General features: G+C 38.3%; 1 long non-coding RNA gene across 1 annotated transcript in view; it reads left to right on the forward strand.

The window, feature by feature from the left end:
- LOC123799163 (uncharacterized) overlaps positions 1 to 14,133 on the forward strand; it is a 601,123-nt gene that overhangs the window by 37,851 nt on the left and 549,139 nt on the right. Inside the window, exon 2 of the long non-coding RNA XR_015726632.1 lies at positions 708 to 799. This is a non-coding gene — a long non-coding RNA (uncharacterized LOC123799163). The remainder of the gene's footprint in view (positions 1 to 707; positions 800 to 14,133) is intronic.

Genomic DNA, 14,133 nt, shown 5'->3' on the forward strand with positions numbered 1-14,133 from the left:
ATGTGTTACATAAGTTTTATGGTCTGTGGATTCAACGTTTTACAAGATTATCTTTAAGGTAGATAGTCAACCTTGAGATTCTCTGAATACACAAGCAATAATTCAAAAATATAAGCACAACCATGGCTGTCCCTGTTCTCACCATATGCAGAGGACAGTTTTCTCCTAAATATTAACTGATGAGAGTTGGATTCAAATTTGTTAGACATTACTGCTGTAATGACATCTGATATTGGTTAAGTATCTGTTTATAGTCTGAGAGAGTCAGGGCTGTCTTTCTCTGACATCTCCCTACCACTTACAAGGAGCCTACTTTCCAGTGATGTACTTTGTAATAGTATCTGTTTTATCATTCAAATTAATAAGCTTTGTGGAAAACCTAAATGGGATGTTATTTCTCTCAAGAAAAAAGGACTTGAAAGAGTCAAAGGGCAGCTGAGTTAGACATTTACAAAACATATCTATGGAAAAATAATATATGCACCTTTCCCTTCTGTTTTTCCTTTACAAAAAAGGATTTTGGTGCTGCAGATCACAGAAACATTTATGGCACACAGAATTACTGTCACCCCAAGGTCCCCTTTCCTGTGTTTGTTGATGTGGTGATGCTTGTTGGTCAGAAAGGGACTGGCATTTTGAAGAGGTGTAATACCAATACAGTGGCTTGTGGTGGCTCTTTTATTAAAAGTCTCAATGTTCCTTTCCAGAGACTCCCTAATTAGCTCAGGCTCTGGCCCAGAGGACTGCATGGCTGTATTTAACCACCTGGGAAGTGGCTCTGGAAAGATGCTGGCTCAGCGTAAGTAACTGGGTTGTATCCTGGCTGCCTTTTGGGTGAGAGCTTTATTTTTAACTCGCCTCCCTCTTTCAGATGATTGCTGAGGTCTGATCAGTGAGGAGAGCTCCCTTTCATTCTTAGATCTTTTTTTCCTATTAGCAGAGTTCATAACTCTTTTCTTCTTGTATTTTGCCACTAGTCAAAGGGAATAAAATGTTAGACTTCCCTGGAAAATGTTATGTGCATAATACTAAAGATTTGCTATGTATTTTCTTGTCTGTAGATTTTGAAGGAACAACTCTCTCTTCTTTTCTTTGGGTCTTCTATCACTCAGTGATATAATAAAATAAAGTGAAATAAAATAAACAGCTCATTTGCAGTCTTCAGTGTGGTAAAGGTTATAAATATGTAGAAAATGACACAGCCTTGCCCACTTAGAGCACATAACTATAATATAAGGCAGACTGAAAGATCAGAAAGGAATATTCATAGTGTCCTTTGAGAGCTCAAAAAAGTTTAAGGGGATGAGGGAATGCTCCCTAGAAAATGTGGTATTTATGTAGGGCTTTAAAGATGAGAAGGCTTTATAGGCAAAGAGGAGGCTGAGAAATAGACATTATTGATGAGTGTTGGGTACATGTTTGAGTGTACTAGGAGACTAAACTAGAGAGACATGTTGGAGTAGGATCTAGGAGGGTCTTGAATCTGCTAGGCTAGGGAATTGTATAGTTCTAGATCTCTTCCCATAGAGTTTGGAACCAGTTGAATTTTTTTTTCTTTTAAAAAAAATTACACACCTTTTCCTTGAATTATTCTGGAGTCATGCTCTTGGTGTCAGAGCAATACATTTTAGGGAAGCAGAAACATTTGAAAGACAAGTTCATGATGCCATTTGTCTTATTTAGTCATCTCTGGAAGGAGTGACATTTAATATTTACTTGAGAGAGACAGAATGAGAGAGAGAGCAGGTAGGCAAGGGGCAGAGAGAGAATCTTAAGCAGACTCCACATTCAGTGTAGAGCTGGGCATGGAACCCGACGCAGGCCCAACTCTGGGTCCCACATGGCCAGACGTAGGGCCCAATGTGAGGCTCAACACAGGGTTCTATCTTACGACCCTGAGATCATGACCTGAGCTGAAATCAAGAGTTGGACGCTTAACCGACTGAGCCACCCAGGCGCCCTTGGAAGGAATGACTTTTAAACCTGATCGAATGAGATAATATACAAGGAGAGAGTTCGAAAAGGGTGATATCTATTACCAATGGGAGATTCTCCTATTCTGAAGAAAATCCTTGACCTTTACATTATCATATCTACATTTATTTATGTTGCTTTTCTTTCCTTTTTTTCCATGCTTTCCACCCTCATCTAAAAAATAAAGACAATAGAATAACATTATGGGAAGTTTGGAAACAGAGAGGAAAACATAACCATGAGTCCCCTCCTGTCGTAGAGCTACTGCTGTCAGTTTGGCTAGGGGTTAGGGCAGATGTGGATTTTCGTGGTTTTTGCCAGCCTGGCATTCATTGGTTTTTCTTCCTTATGTAGCATTCTGGTTTTCCCTGGAGAAACAAACTACTCTTGGGCCTACAGTCAGTATTTAACTGAACTATTGCTACATCTAGAAGGTTCCTGGCATAGCCAAATGAGCAGTTGCATTGTCCTACCTATGATGATTGGTTTAGAGATGGGCATGTGTTTAAGCCAGGCCATTCAGAATCACAGACTCAATTCTGTGACTTTTGCTGGAACTTCTAGAAAAGAAGCATGCTTTTCTACTGGGGTTGCTGAGAAAATAGAATATAAGCCCAAAGCTGCTGGTAGCCATCTTGCTATCACTTAGGTAAGAATGAAGCCTACTGGCAGAAAAGCAGAACCAAGAGCTAGAGAGAAAGGGAGATTACCAATACTTTGCTTAACCACCAGCCATGCTAGAAATTGGCATTATGGTCATGAATTTTTTAGTTATGTCTGTCCACAAACATATATATATATGTGTATATATATATAATTTATTTATATTTATATTTATATTTATATTTATATTTATATTTATATTTATATTTATATAAATATATATACTTTTTTTTTTTTTTTGCTTTGGCTACTTTTAACTGTGTTTCTGTTACTGATGAGTGCATATAGAGAAATACTCTGGGTATTAGAGTTTGAACTCAAAGGAAGAAGCCTGGAAAAAGAAAGGGAACTGAAATGGTTTGGGAAGTCGTAATGTTGGACATGGCATTTTTAATGAACTTTGAAGGATTGGCTAAGATTGGGCTCAGCTCTCTCCATTATGCACTATAGGTTCTGCTGAGCAATGTGCTTCCCCCTACCTGGGCAAGTAAAGGGCACTTACAGGTACCCTCAAGGTCAGTTTTTAGGAAAGAAAGGGGCAGCTACCCTGCCTTTCAACTGTATGCCTGGGATGAGACATAGTATGGACATACTTTTGCTTACAGCGGTTCTGAGTGTACAGAGAGGTTTGGAGATGTGGTCAGTTTTGACCATTTTGAGACAGAACGGAAGGCCATGTCACATGCTTGGTTTTCTTCCTTTTGTTCTTATCCCAGAATATTTTTCCTAGTGGAATCTGTCTAAAATAAATAAGGACAGCCTTATTTGTAGACTTACTGTGTACTTTTAGGACCAAAGAGCAGAAGCATCTCCTGTCCCTACCAGCTGTCTCTCTATATAAGTGTAAGGTGCCAGCAGCACAGACACTAATTGTGGGACCTTTGGGAGAAGTCTGTATGTGGCACCACGCTGTTCTTCTACTACACCCTGGAAGGGGGAACAGAAGTGAAAGTGGACAGATTTTCCAAGCAGGCTTGAGCTCTGATGTCCTTCACGCTGCTGACTCTGGCATTGCTCTTGCCGTTGAGCTGTGATTGCAATCATGATCTCGGCAGGCATATTACAGCTCCGGTTATATTGCAGATGGTTGACACCCAAGCCAACAGAAAATGTGCATAATCCTGGGCTAACAGATTCTTACAAATCCTTCACAGACAGCAGGACGTGCAACCCATGCCCAGGCTGTTTCAATTTCTGCAAATTCCAAACTGGTTAGACAGCTAGGGATTAGAGGCAGGCATTTAAGTAACAATAAAAAGGTAGACTGATTATATATTGAAGCAGCTTTGCATTTTTAATCTTAATACATCTCCTTCTTCCCTCTACATAATTATATGTCCTCTTATCTAGCTGTGAGTCCCAAACCAAATATTACTGCCCTAGTAAGTCTAGTAAGTCCTAGTTAAACAGAATATTTCTCTCTCCATGTCCCTCTCCCCCACCCCTTCTCTTTCCTTTTCTCTCTGTCCTTCTCTCTCCCCCTCCATTCCTCCCTTTTGCAGGTTAATCACTTTTCTTATGCGAAAATCACGTAAAGGCAAACACAAAATCAATCACCATGGGCTGGTACAGTGGGAAGATCACTGGCCTGGGAATCTTGAAATGTATTTTTCTAAGAGCTTTGTCTTTATACTCTGGACCTTAGTTTCCTAATCTGTAAAATGTCAAACTAGGATAAACTGTATTAGTTTCCTATTGCTGCCATAACAAATGATCATAAATTTAGTGGCTTAAACAATATAAATGTGTTATCTTAAAGTTTTGTAGGTCAAAAGCCCAATATGAGTCTCACTGGGCTAAAATCAGGCTGTTAGCAGGGCTGTATTTTTTTTGTTTTGTTTTGTTTTGTTTTTCCTATAGGCTCCAGGGGAGAATCTGTTACCTTGCTTTCCTAGAGGCCACTATGTTCCCGGGCTTATGGCTCCTTTCTTCCATCTTCAGAGCCAGCAATGGCAGGTCAAGTCCTCATATGGTATCTCTCTGACCTACTCTTGGGCCTTCCTTTTCTATTTTTAAGGACAGGTATGATTAGGTTGAGCCCACCAGGATGATCCAGGAAAATCATCCCATTTCAGGGTCCTTAACCTTAAGCACAACTGCAAAGTCCATTTTGTCATGTAAGGTAACATATCACAGGTTCTGAGGATCTTTGGTTCTGGGGACCATTCACAGGTGTGGACATCTTTGAGGGGTGGTGTGTTATTCATCTGCCTACTGGTTAGTGAACCCCAAAGTCCGCTTCAATATTAAAATTTGTTTTGGAAGCTTACTTTCTTTCCAGCAATGTCCCATAAATCAAGAATATGGTCTAGATTTGACCCAGATTCAACTCAGTCTTTGATAAGAAGGGCCGCAAACTGATAATTGACAGGCCAACTTAGGCTATAGTCATGTAGATTGGCCAACATGTTTTAAAAATATTTAATTGAAAAATTTTAAATTGGAAGATGTCACGTAAAGATACGAATATCTGGCTTCTCTTGAAGGAACAACAAAAACAACAAAAAGTAGGAGAATTTGTTAATACTAGGGTTTTTTTTCCTTTTTTTTTTTCTTTTTTTGGCATGGCAGCAATGAGCCAGACTTGAGTAGTGAGCGTCTATTGATTGTCTTCTATAGACAGGACTTTTGTACCTACTTATTTATATTATCTGCTTGGTCCTATGTAAACATTTTAATTTTCAAGTGCTATTCTATTCCTTCTATAACTTCACCCCCACTATAAAATTGTTCTTTACCCTGGTGACCCAGGAGACTGAGAGCTCCTAGTTATTAATTATGCTTTATTCATTAATTATTGAGCTAGGCAAACAGATTACTGTATTTTTTTATGGCTTCAAAAACAATACATATATTATGGCATTTGAGAAAACTTTCCAACTCACCACATCTACACCCCTTCCCTTGAGCATGACAGTTAATTGAGGTTTTCAATATTTTTGACTTCCTTCTGTTTGTAAAAAGAAAAATAAAAAAATAAGTGATAGCTCTTTGTTTCTAGGTAGTAAATTATGGGTTGTTTTGATAACCTTTTTGAAAATGTGTTTTCTAGCTATCCTAAGTGCAAGTGATACTTTTATAATCTGAAAAAATGTAATGGAAATTATTTATTTTAAGGACATACTTTTGCCACTAGGGTTTGTGCTACCACTACTGAGCTCTAGGCAAAATAATTGAGTGGAAAATTATTCATTGCTTGGTATTTTGAGACTTGTAATTCCCTTCCCAGATTATTCAGAGCCATTTATAACCAAAAGGCAAGGTGCTGAGATTTGTTGATAGAAAAAAGCCAAAATAAACAAAACCAATCCATAGTCCAAAAAGGTCCAAATCCCACATCTAATCCGAATGTTACTTTGTTGAAAAGGTAGAAACATGTAAATAATTCACGTCTGAGATTTTCACCTTAAGTTGAATGATCATAACTTTTTAAACAATTGCAGATTCCCAGGAAGCTGTCTTTTTGCCTTATGTATTATATAGGACAAATAGGGTGATATGAATCTAAATTGAGATTTCAGTAGCCATGAAAATATGGGAACAACAGAAAGAAGCTTTGCTAGAGATAGGCAAGATTCATCCTCAACTTATGATCCCATTTTGAAGGAAAGGAACACAAAAGATGGAAAGCAAACCAAAAATTATTTGTATAATTTGAACTTATGTCTTAAAAGCTTTTTAACAGTGCCTTTTTTTTTTTAAACACTGCAACTCATTGGACATATAAAAGTTAGCTGGATTTTTAAGAAATTGAAAACTTTTGTGGGAAAGCACAAATAAAGTCTAATTGGTGATGAATTACATTGGAAGTCAGATGATCTAAATCAAATGTTCTCTAATTCTGGTTTCAGAAGTGCAATGAGCCAGTAGAGAAGTTGGCATTTTAGATAGGATTATACCACGAACACTTTTGTTTTAGGGTGCATTTTTGCATTTAAATATAAAGATATAGAAGTGCAATTTCAGATGTCTGTTGAATGCCTGAATATTCACCAAGTCAAGCAATTTGCAGTTTTTCCTCTCGGAAGTAGACTTCCTTGCTTTGCTATGATTTCCCACTGTATCTGATGAAAAAACAGATTTTCTCCTTCATTGAAGAGGTTGGCTGGGTGCATATAACAAATTGGGAAGAAAGTGGTTTGATGGAAACTGCTTGAGGTTGTAACTTTCAATTTTCCTACTTTTCATTCTCTCCCTGAGACCTTTGAGTTCATTGTACCTGTAAAAAAAAAGCCAAAAAGGTAGGCTTGTAATGAGCTTGGCTGTGTTCATTCCCTACTCTTGCCATTCAAGGTTTTATTTTTCAATACTTGAAAATTCAGCAGGTCCATAAGGGTGAATCTATTTAGGGATTATTTTATTTTATTTTTTTAATTTTTGGATAAAGATAATATGGGCAGGTTGTACAAATGTTTTTAAACAGCTCATAGTGTGTGTGTGTGTGTGTGCACATGCGTGGGCATGTGCATGCGCATTTGAAGGGGGTCCAAAACCTCCTGCAGAACGATTATTTTCTGCTTTTTGGCTGACTTTTCAGGGGATTTGATTGCCCCAGAGATGACACTTACGTAGCCTAAGGAGAAGGAAAGAACATAGTTCATTTAATTCTATCTTCATTTTTTAAAAAATTCTATCTTCATTTTGCAGAAACTGTGGTGTTTTTTTTTTTTTTTTTTTTTTGTAGGAGATTAGGATCTTTCTCAGAAATTGAAAAATTTTTTCAGGTACAACAGCCCAAATTACCCATTTCTCTGTTTAACTAGGTCAGTGTTGTAAGGACAAGGAAATTAGGATAGAAACTACCACTGTATATATTATATTTGTTTTGTAGGCTTAGTAGAATGCATAGTTCATAGCCAACTAAAATTCCCTTGATATTTGGCTTGCTAAATGTCAAAGATAAGTGGCATTCAATTCTGCTAGAGAACACAGCTTATTTTTCTTGCTAATTTTGCATGCCAATCCAAGACACCTCCTGAGTTAGGGGCAGGAGACCCCCTCTGTCATGTGGGCTATGTGATTCCAGGCACATCAGCAGATTCCACTCAGTAAGAAAAGTAGGAGACGGGGACAAAAGCTCATGCAAAGGTTCTCTGTGTCTCAATCCAATATCAAGCTTCTTTGAATCCTCATATCCCCTTCCCAAGTCTGTAGGTCCCAGTGGGGCAGTTGGGTATATCTGGTTTTCCTCCATACCACATGTAGGCTCTAGGAACATGTTGTTCTCACAGACCTTTTCTCTGCCTGTACCTTCTCTCCCTCTTTCTGTAACCATCTTTCTCTACTACAGCCTTCCTGTTGGTGGAATGTATTCTGAAATATTGCATCCTCCAGGAGTCCAGATGGAAGCAGGAAAAAAGTCCTTTCTACTCTCACATCCTCAAGGTGTAGTTGAGGGGAAGGATGTTTCTACTACCCATTCTTCCATTCCAGGAATGAAACCCCAGGTCTTTGATGATGTGTGGGAGGATGTGAAAGAAGCCCTCACTTAAATCGAATTTTCTTTTGTTTCTCTCACCTTCTTAATCCAGTCTAAGGATGGTTTTGAAGGCTTTCCTATATAGTGGGAAATTGCTCTTGCATTATGTCCTATATGTTTCTTACTCTGTTGCTTATAGGAAAGAGCAGATACCTTGACTTAGGCAGTCATTGGTTTTTAAAATAAAGAGAAGGTTCTGTAACTTAGAAAACCTCTTTTTCCCCTCCTTATTGTTTGGCTCTTACAGTTGAGACCATTGCATTCATGACTATTAACACTTTTTATGACTTAAAAAAGTCAAGGTTGAGCAATGACTTCCTTATTTTCTGCCCTCCAGGAATGGATGCTTTATCCTCAGTGACTTGGAGGTCATAAGGTCAACAAGACTTAGGATGGAAATGTATCAGACAATATTTGAAATGCTATTCCATCAAGTCAATACTGCTAAAATTCAAGAGCCATAATAATACCACCACCACAACTTTACATTTGTGTGTCAGTTTACATCTTACAAACCATTTTCTGATGAAAGACTTAATACCTTCCACAACTTTGCAAGGTAGCTTTTTAAAATTCCCTTTTTGTGTAAGGGGATTAAGACTCAGGGATCAAGAGGCTATTCCAAGGTCACCTGTATCATGAATTTTCAATTCCAGACTGGAACTGAGGTTTCTGATTCCAAGTACTCTTTGGACTTCATCAGCGTCTTGGTTTCTGGATCAGTAAGTAGGTCTTGTGGTGACTCGTCTGGGTCATTAAATTCAGCTTGATGCTTTTTGAGGCCTGTTGGGCCACTGCTCTTCAGTTCTTGATGGACTCTCTCCATGTTGAAACTTACTTTCTAATTTTAGTCTGATTGTTGGTTGCTCTCTCCAACTCATGTCTTGCTTAGGCTACAATAAATCTAAACCATCCCCCTGCCCCAGCTAGCATTCCAGATCTCCATCTGGGCTTCTCACCCATCTAATCCTCCTCTTCCTGTTTAATGTAGGAGATTATTATCAGATTTCCTGGATGATTGATGTAGAGCATAGTGAACATTGCCACTTTGCAAAATCCTGAATTCTAATTTTGCAACCTAATATTGAATTTAATATAGCTTTGTATAGAAATCTTTATTGGTGTTTTAGGGACTGTTGATTTTAGTCTAACATAGAGTTGAAGAGTTGAATTAATGGTTTTTGTCATTCTTGGGAATATCAAGGACAAATTAGCTTAGAGTAAACTGGGCAAATTGTGAAAATTGTAGAACACATGTTCCTAACTACTGTTTCTTTCATGCAATGAATGTTGCACAATGAATTAATTAGTTGGCCATGACTCTGGTCCCACTTCTGCTACTGACTCACTGTTTTCACCATCTGGGCAATGGGGCAGTGCAGAGTAATGCCTCTTTTGCCATGTATTTTTGTATTATTTTACTATTTGTGTAGAATCCATTTAAGTAGCAGAATGGAAGTTAATACTTAAGACGCAAAGTCAATTCATAAATATGGCTCTAAAGCAATTGCATATAATATATGCTTAAAGCTCATTAGCTGCTAGGGACTCATTAACCCTGAAAAAAATAGGTTGAACTTAACCAAAAATGAATTGTGTGTTAAAAAAATATGTAATTAAAAGAACAGTGGATCTGTGACCTACAGAATTAGTGCTGTACTTCCTCCGATTACTGTTATATTCGTCCTTATTCTTATGTCATAGAGAATCATGGAATGCCAAGATTTGGGGGACGCTTATCTAAAGCTGACAAGTTAACTACTTCTCTTGGTGGCTTGTGAAGTATCTTCAATTAAAAGGCACCAGGAAACAGAAAAACCAAAAGCTCAGATGACAGTGGCAACTAAAAAGAAGTGATGAGTGACTGTGGGAGTTTCAAATGAATTCCTGTATCAGAAGGTTGTATACCAAGACCAGCTTTTATACAAATTGTGGCCAAAGATATGGAAATGTAATTACATCAGTGGACAAAGCAACAAAGGTTGTGGGGTCTAAAGGAAGTATTATTATTATTTTTTTATTTGAGAGAGAGGGAGAGAGTGTGCACAAGTCAGCTGAGGGGAGGGGCACAGGGAGAGGGATAAATAGTCTTAAGCAGACTTCCCACTGAGTGTGGAGCCCTCTCCCCCACCCCCCTGGTCTCCACAACTTAGCTACCATCCTACAACCCTGAGATCATGACCTGAGCTGAAATCAGGAGTTGGGCACTCAATGGATTGAGCCACCTGGGTGCCCCTGGAGGAAGTATTTTAACAGTGTTCTCTATCACAGAAAGGTGGATGTATTCAACAGAAATAATGCAAATCAGGAACTGGTTCCCACTCTGAGGCAGAGTAGAAGAGGTCCTAATAATTACCTCAGAAAGATAGAAACAATTCTGCTAAGAACAGGATCATGATTTTAGTAAATTAGTTATCAGAATTATTTAACTTTTATGGGGGTTAGGGATTTGAAATAGACTGTAATTGAGAGAGAAATACTGTCATTGGTGTAGTGAAAATAATTTAAATTTGTATGATTTTTTGGAATGTGATGCTTTCCATTTTTCTTCCTTCAATTTGTAATAATATTTTGTTTTTAGGTTTAGCTTTTAATTTGAGGTACAAAATTATAATTTGTTACATGACAATACTGTGTATATGGTAGACACTCAATAACTATATGTTAAATTGAATGAATGACTAAATCAATCAATAATTACAATGCGGATATAGGGCTTATGCTATGGTTTTGTCTTGTAGTTTTATATTTGCCATGATTTCTGGCTGATTTGTTAGGCTTATGGCAAAAATTGAGGCGATGAAACTTACAGAGCTGATTTTAGGATTTGATGTTTCAGCATGACAGTATAAAAAGAAAGGGATATATGTACTATTAAAACATATAGGTGCATAGCTACCTAAACAATATTACAGGTACCATTTCCCCTTTCTTTCTTTCTTTCTTTCTTTCTTTCTTTCTTTCTTTCTTTCTTTCTTTCTTTCTTTCCTTCCTTCCTTCCTTCCTTCCTTCCTTCCTTCCTTCCTTCCTTCTTTCTTTCTTTCCTTCTCCTTCATCTTCTATGTGTCTCTCGGAAACTTTCTGCTCCCAACAGGACCAATTTAGACAGTGCTGTCATTAAGCTGACATTTTCAGCGAGTTATGCTTATCTACATTTGAAGCTCTTTGTACAAAAACGGAGCAGTTTAATTAAGTTTGTTTAGAAGCAGCAAGGATTTTGCATTGTTATAATCTAGCTACTTCTTTTGCCTGTCATTCAAATAAGAGGTATGATTTTGGTAGAAAAGATGCCTAGAACCAATTAACGACTTTGAGCATTGAAGCTACCTTGGCAAAAAAAATTGCAGACCAGTGAATCTTTTCCGTTATTCCCTAGATAACACACTGTTCAGCTAGTGACCAGGTTATTTCAAGCAAAAGGCCCTCATTTCTAAGACTATTGTTCAATCATGACAACATATGTAGAAAGGAAAGAAACATCACATAAAATCAAGGGGGCAGGAGTAACAAATGCATGTAGAAAAGTCCACTGTGGCTCTGTAACATTCATGTGGAATAGAAATCAGCAATACTGCCCTGTTGGTGAAAGGTATAGGTATTGGTAGATGGAAGGGAGAAGGTACAGAAATGAGTGTAATTATTTTGCTAGTATCCATATTCTTTCATATGTATTCTCTCATTTAATCTCCTTAACAGCTTTGAAAAGTGGGAATTAGTAGCCCTATTTATCTTGTTTATATGAAAGGAAACTGAAGCACGTAGAAATTGAAGGACCTTAATTTGAGCTGTTGTTAAGAAAGCCAGGATTTGAACTCAGAGCTGATTCCTCATCCCTTCATCTGAAGCATCTCACACAATGAATCTTCTCCACTTGATGCTCTTTGCACGTTTCCCCTGACTTTCCTTTCCTTTTCTTTTTTCTTTTTTTTCTTTCTTTTTTTTTTTTTTTTTAAGATTTTATTTATTTATTTGACAGAGAAAGAGACAGCCAGCGAGAGAGGGAACACAAGCAGGGGAGTGGGAGAGGAAGAAGCAGGCTCCCAGTGGAGCAGGGAGCCCGATGCGGGGCTCGATCCCAGGACCCTGGGATCATGACCTGAGCTGAAGGCAGATGCTTAACGACTGAGCCACCCAAGTGCCCTTCCCTGACTTTTCTTGAGTCTGTAGGTCAGATTTCCTTAGAAGGTTAAACTCTCCAGTCACAAGATGTGTATGCCCCTCCGTGGCTACTGGTATCCACCTTTGTCCTCCTGCCCTGAGTCAGTTAAGCTTGCAGTCAGGGTCATCACCCCTCTGTTCCGCTGGTCAGTTTTTTCAGTCTGTCTTCTAGCTCCTGCTGAAGTCTTACACTCTGCACTCTTAAGGTTTGATCTCTGGCTCCTATGATTAGCTTCTTTGAGTCTGAATTCTGGTTCTTGTTAGTCTCAGTGTCTGGGTTGCTACTTCCATGCTCCCTGTGTTCTAACTGAAGTTCTTGCTCCTTGTTCCCTGCACCCTCACTCTATGCTTATACTACCCACACTGTGCTAAAAGCCACACCCTGGGAGACTCTTTGATGCCTATCTTCTCCTTCCCACCTGCACTGATCTCTTGTTTCTCTCATCTGGGCTGCCTACTTCACTTTCTCTTGCCAAGGCCCCCAGACATCAGACTTTTCCTGATATGATATGCAGGATGAGTGTTATTCCCATGCATATCAGTGTTGCACAAGTATAACCAGAGTTGGATGAAATCCAAAGTACATAAGCAGGTAGTACCACCAATTTGTATTCATTTCACATGGAATTCATTAAGATATTTTTCCTGGTATGTCAGTAATACAGTTTACCAATTTTATAATCTCGAAATTATAATTTATGTAGGAAAGTCAGTTAACATGAATAATCTGATTTTTATCTTCACTTTAGAAGAGGAGTTATGCTCTACTAGGTAATGAAACAAGCAAATATATATCATCGAAGAATAAACATAAGATGTTTTGTTTTATTGTGATGATTATAAGACTTATAATTTCAAGATTTTAACTATGTTATCTGTGTGACTAGCAGTACTACAAAGTTCACTTGTACTATCACGTGATTTTTGGCTGAGACATTGTAATTGTTGTGCCATTGTTAGTAGCAATGTTCTTGAAGTTCTCTTCATATCTGCCCTAGGTAAATGTGCATATACCATTTATGCTTTTTTAATCTGTGCTTGCTTTATTATTAAATATTTATGCCTGTATGAGAAAAAATTAAGTTAGTGATTGCATGTGGTACAATAATTTTTTAAATAGTTTCAATTTCCAGTTATATATGTTAGTAATGAGAAGACAGTGAATTTTTAGCACAAATGAGAGGTTGTATGTAATGTCTTAGGCTGTGATGGCTCCTTTCTCTTTATTATTTATTTATTTAAAGATTTTTATTTATTAATTTGACATAGAGAGACAGCCAGCGAAAGAGGGAACACAAGCAGGGGGAGTGGGAGAGGAAGAAGCAGGCTCCTAGCGGAGGAGCCTGATGTGGGGCTCGATCCCAGAACGCTGGGATCACGCCCTGAGCCGAAGGCAGACGCTTAATGACTGCACCACCCAGGCGCCCCTCCTTTCTCTTTAATTCAAGAAAACATTTCAGAATGGACATGAGTGAGAGTGAAGTTATTATAGGGATGTCATAAACAGGTTGATCATCTACTAACTTTAGTGTATTAGCACTTGTGCTATTATTGGAATCCAGTTACTTTTGATACCTCAATGTTGTTTGATGCATTAGTACATCTTAATACTGTGGATAAGAACTCCGTTCTAGATATTGATGTTTAAACTCACAGTGCTTGTGGGGACAGCTGGGTGGCTCAGTCAGTTGAGCGTCCACCTCTTGGTTTTGGCGTAGGTCATGATCTTGTGGTTGTGAGATTAGGCCCTGCACGGGTGTCTGTACTCTGCTGGGGAGCTGCTGGAGATTCTCTTCCTCTGCCCCTCCCCCACTCATTATCTCTCTCTTTCTCTCTCAAATGATTAATAAAATAAAAGT

Source organism: Ursus americanus, chromosome 14 (assembly GCF_024610735.1).
Source record: "Ursus americanus isolate L20-20 chromosome 14, mUrsAme1.1.p, whole genome shotgun sequence".
Classification (NCBI taxonomy): domain Eukaryota; kingdom Metazoa; phylum Chordata; class Mammalia; order Carnivora; family Ursidae; genus Ursus; species Ursus americanus.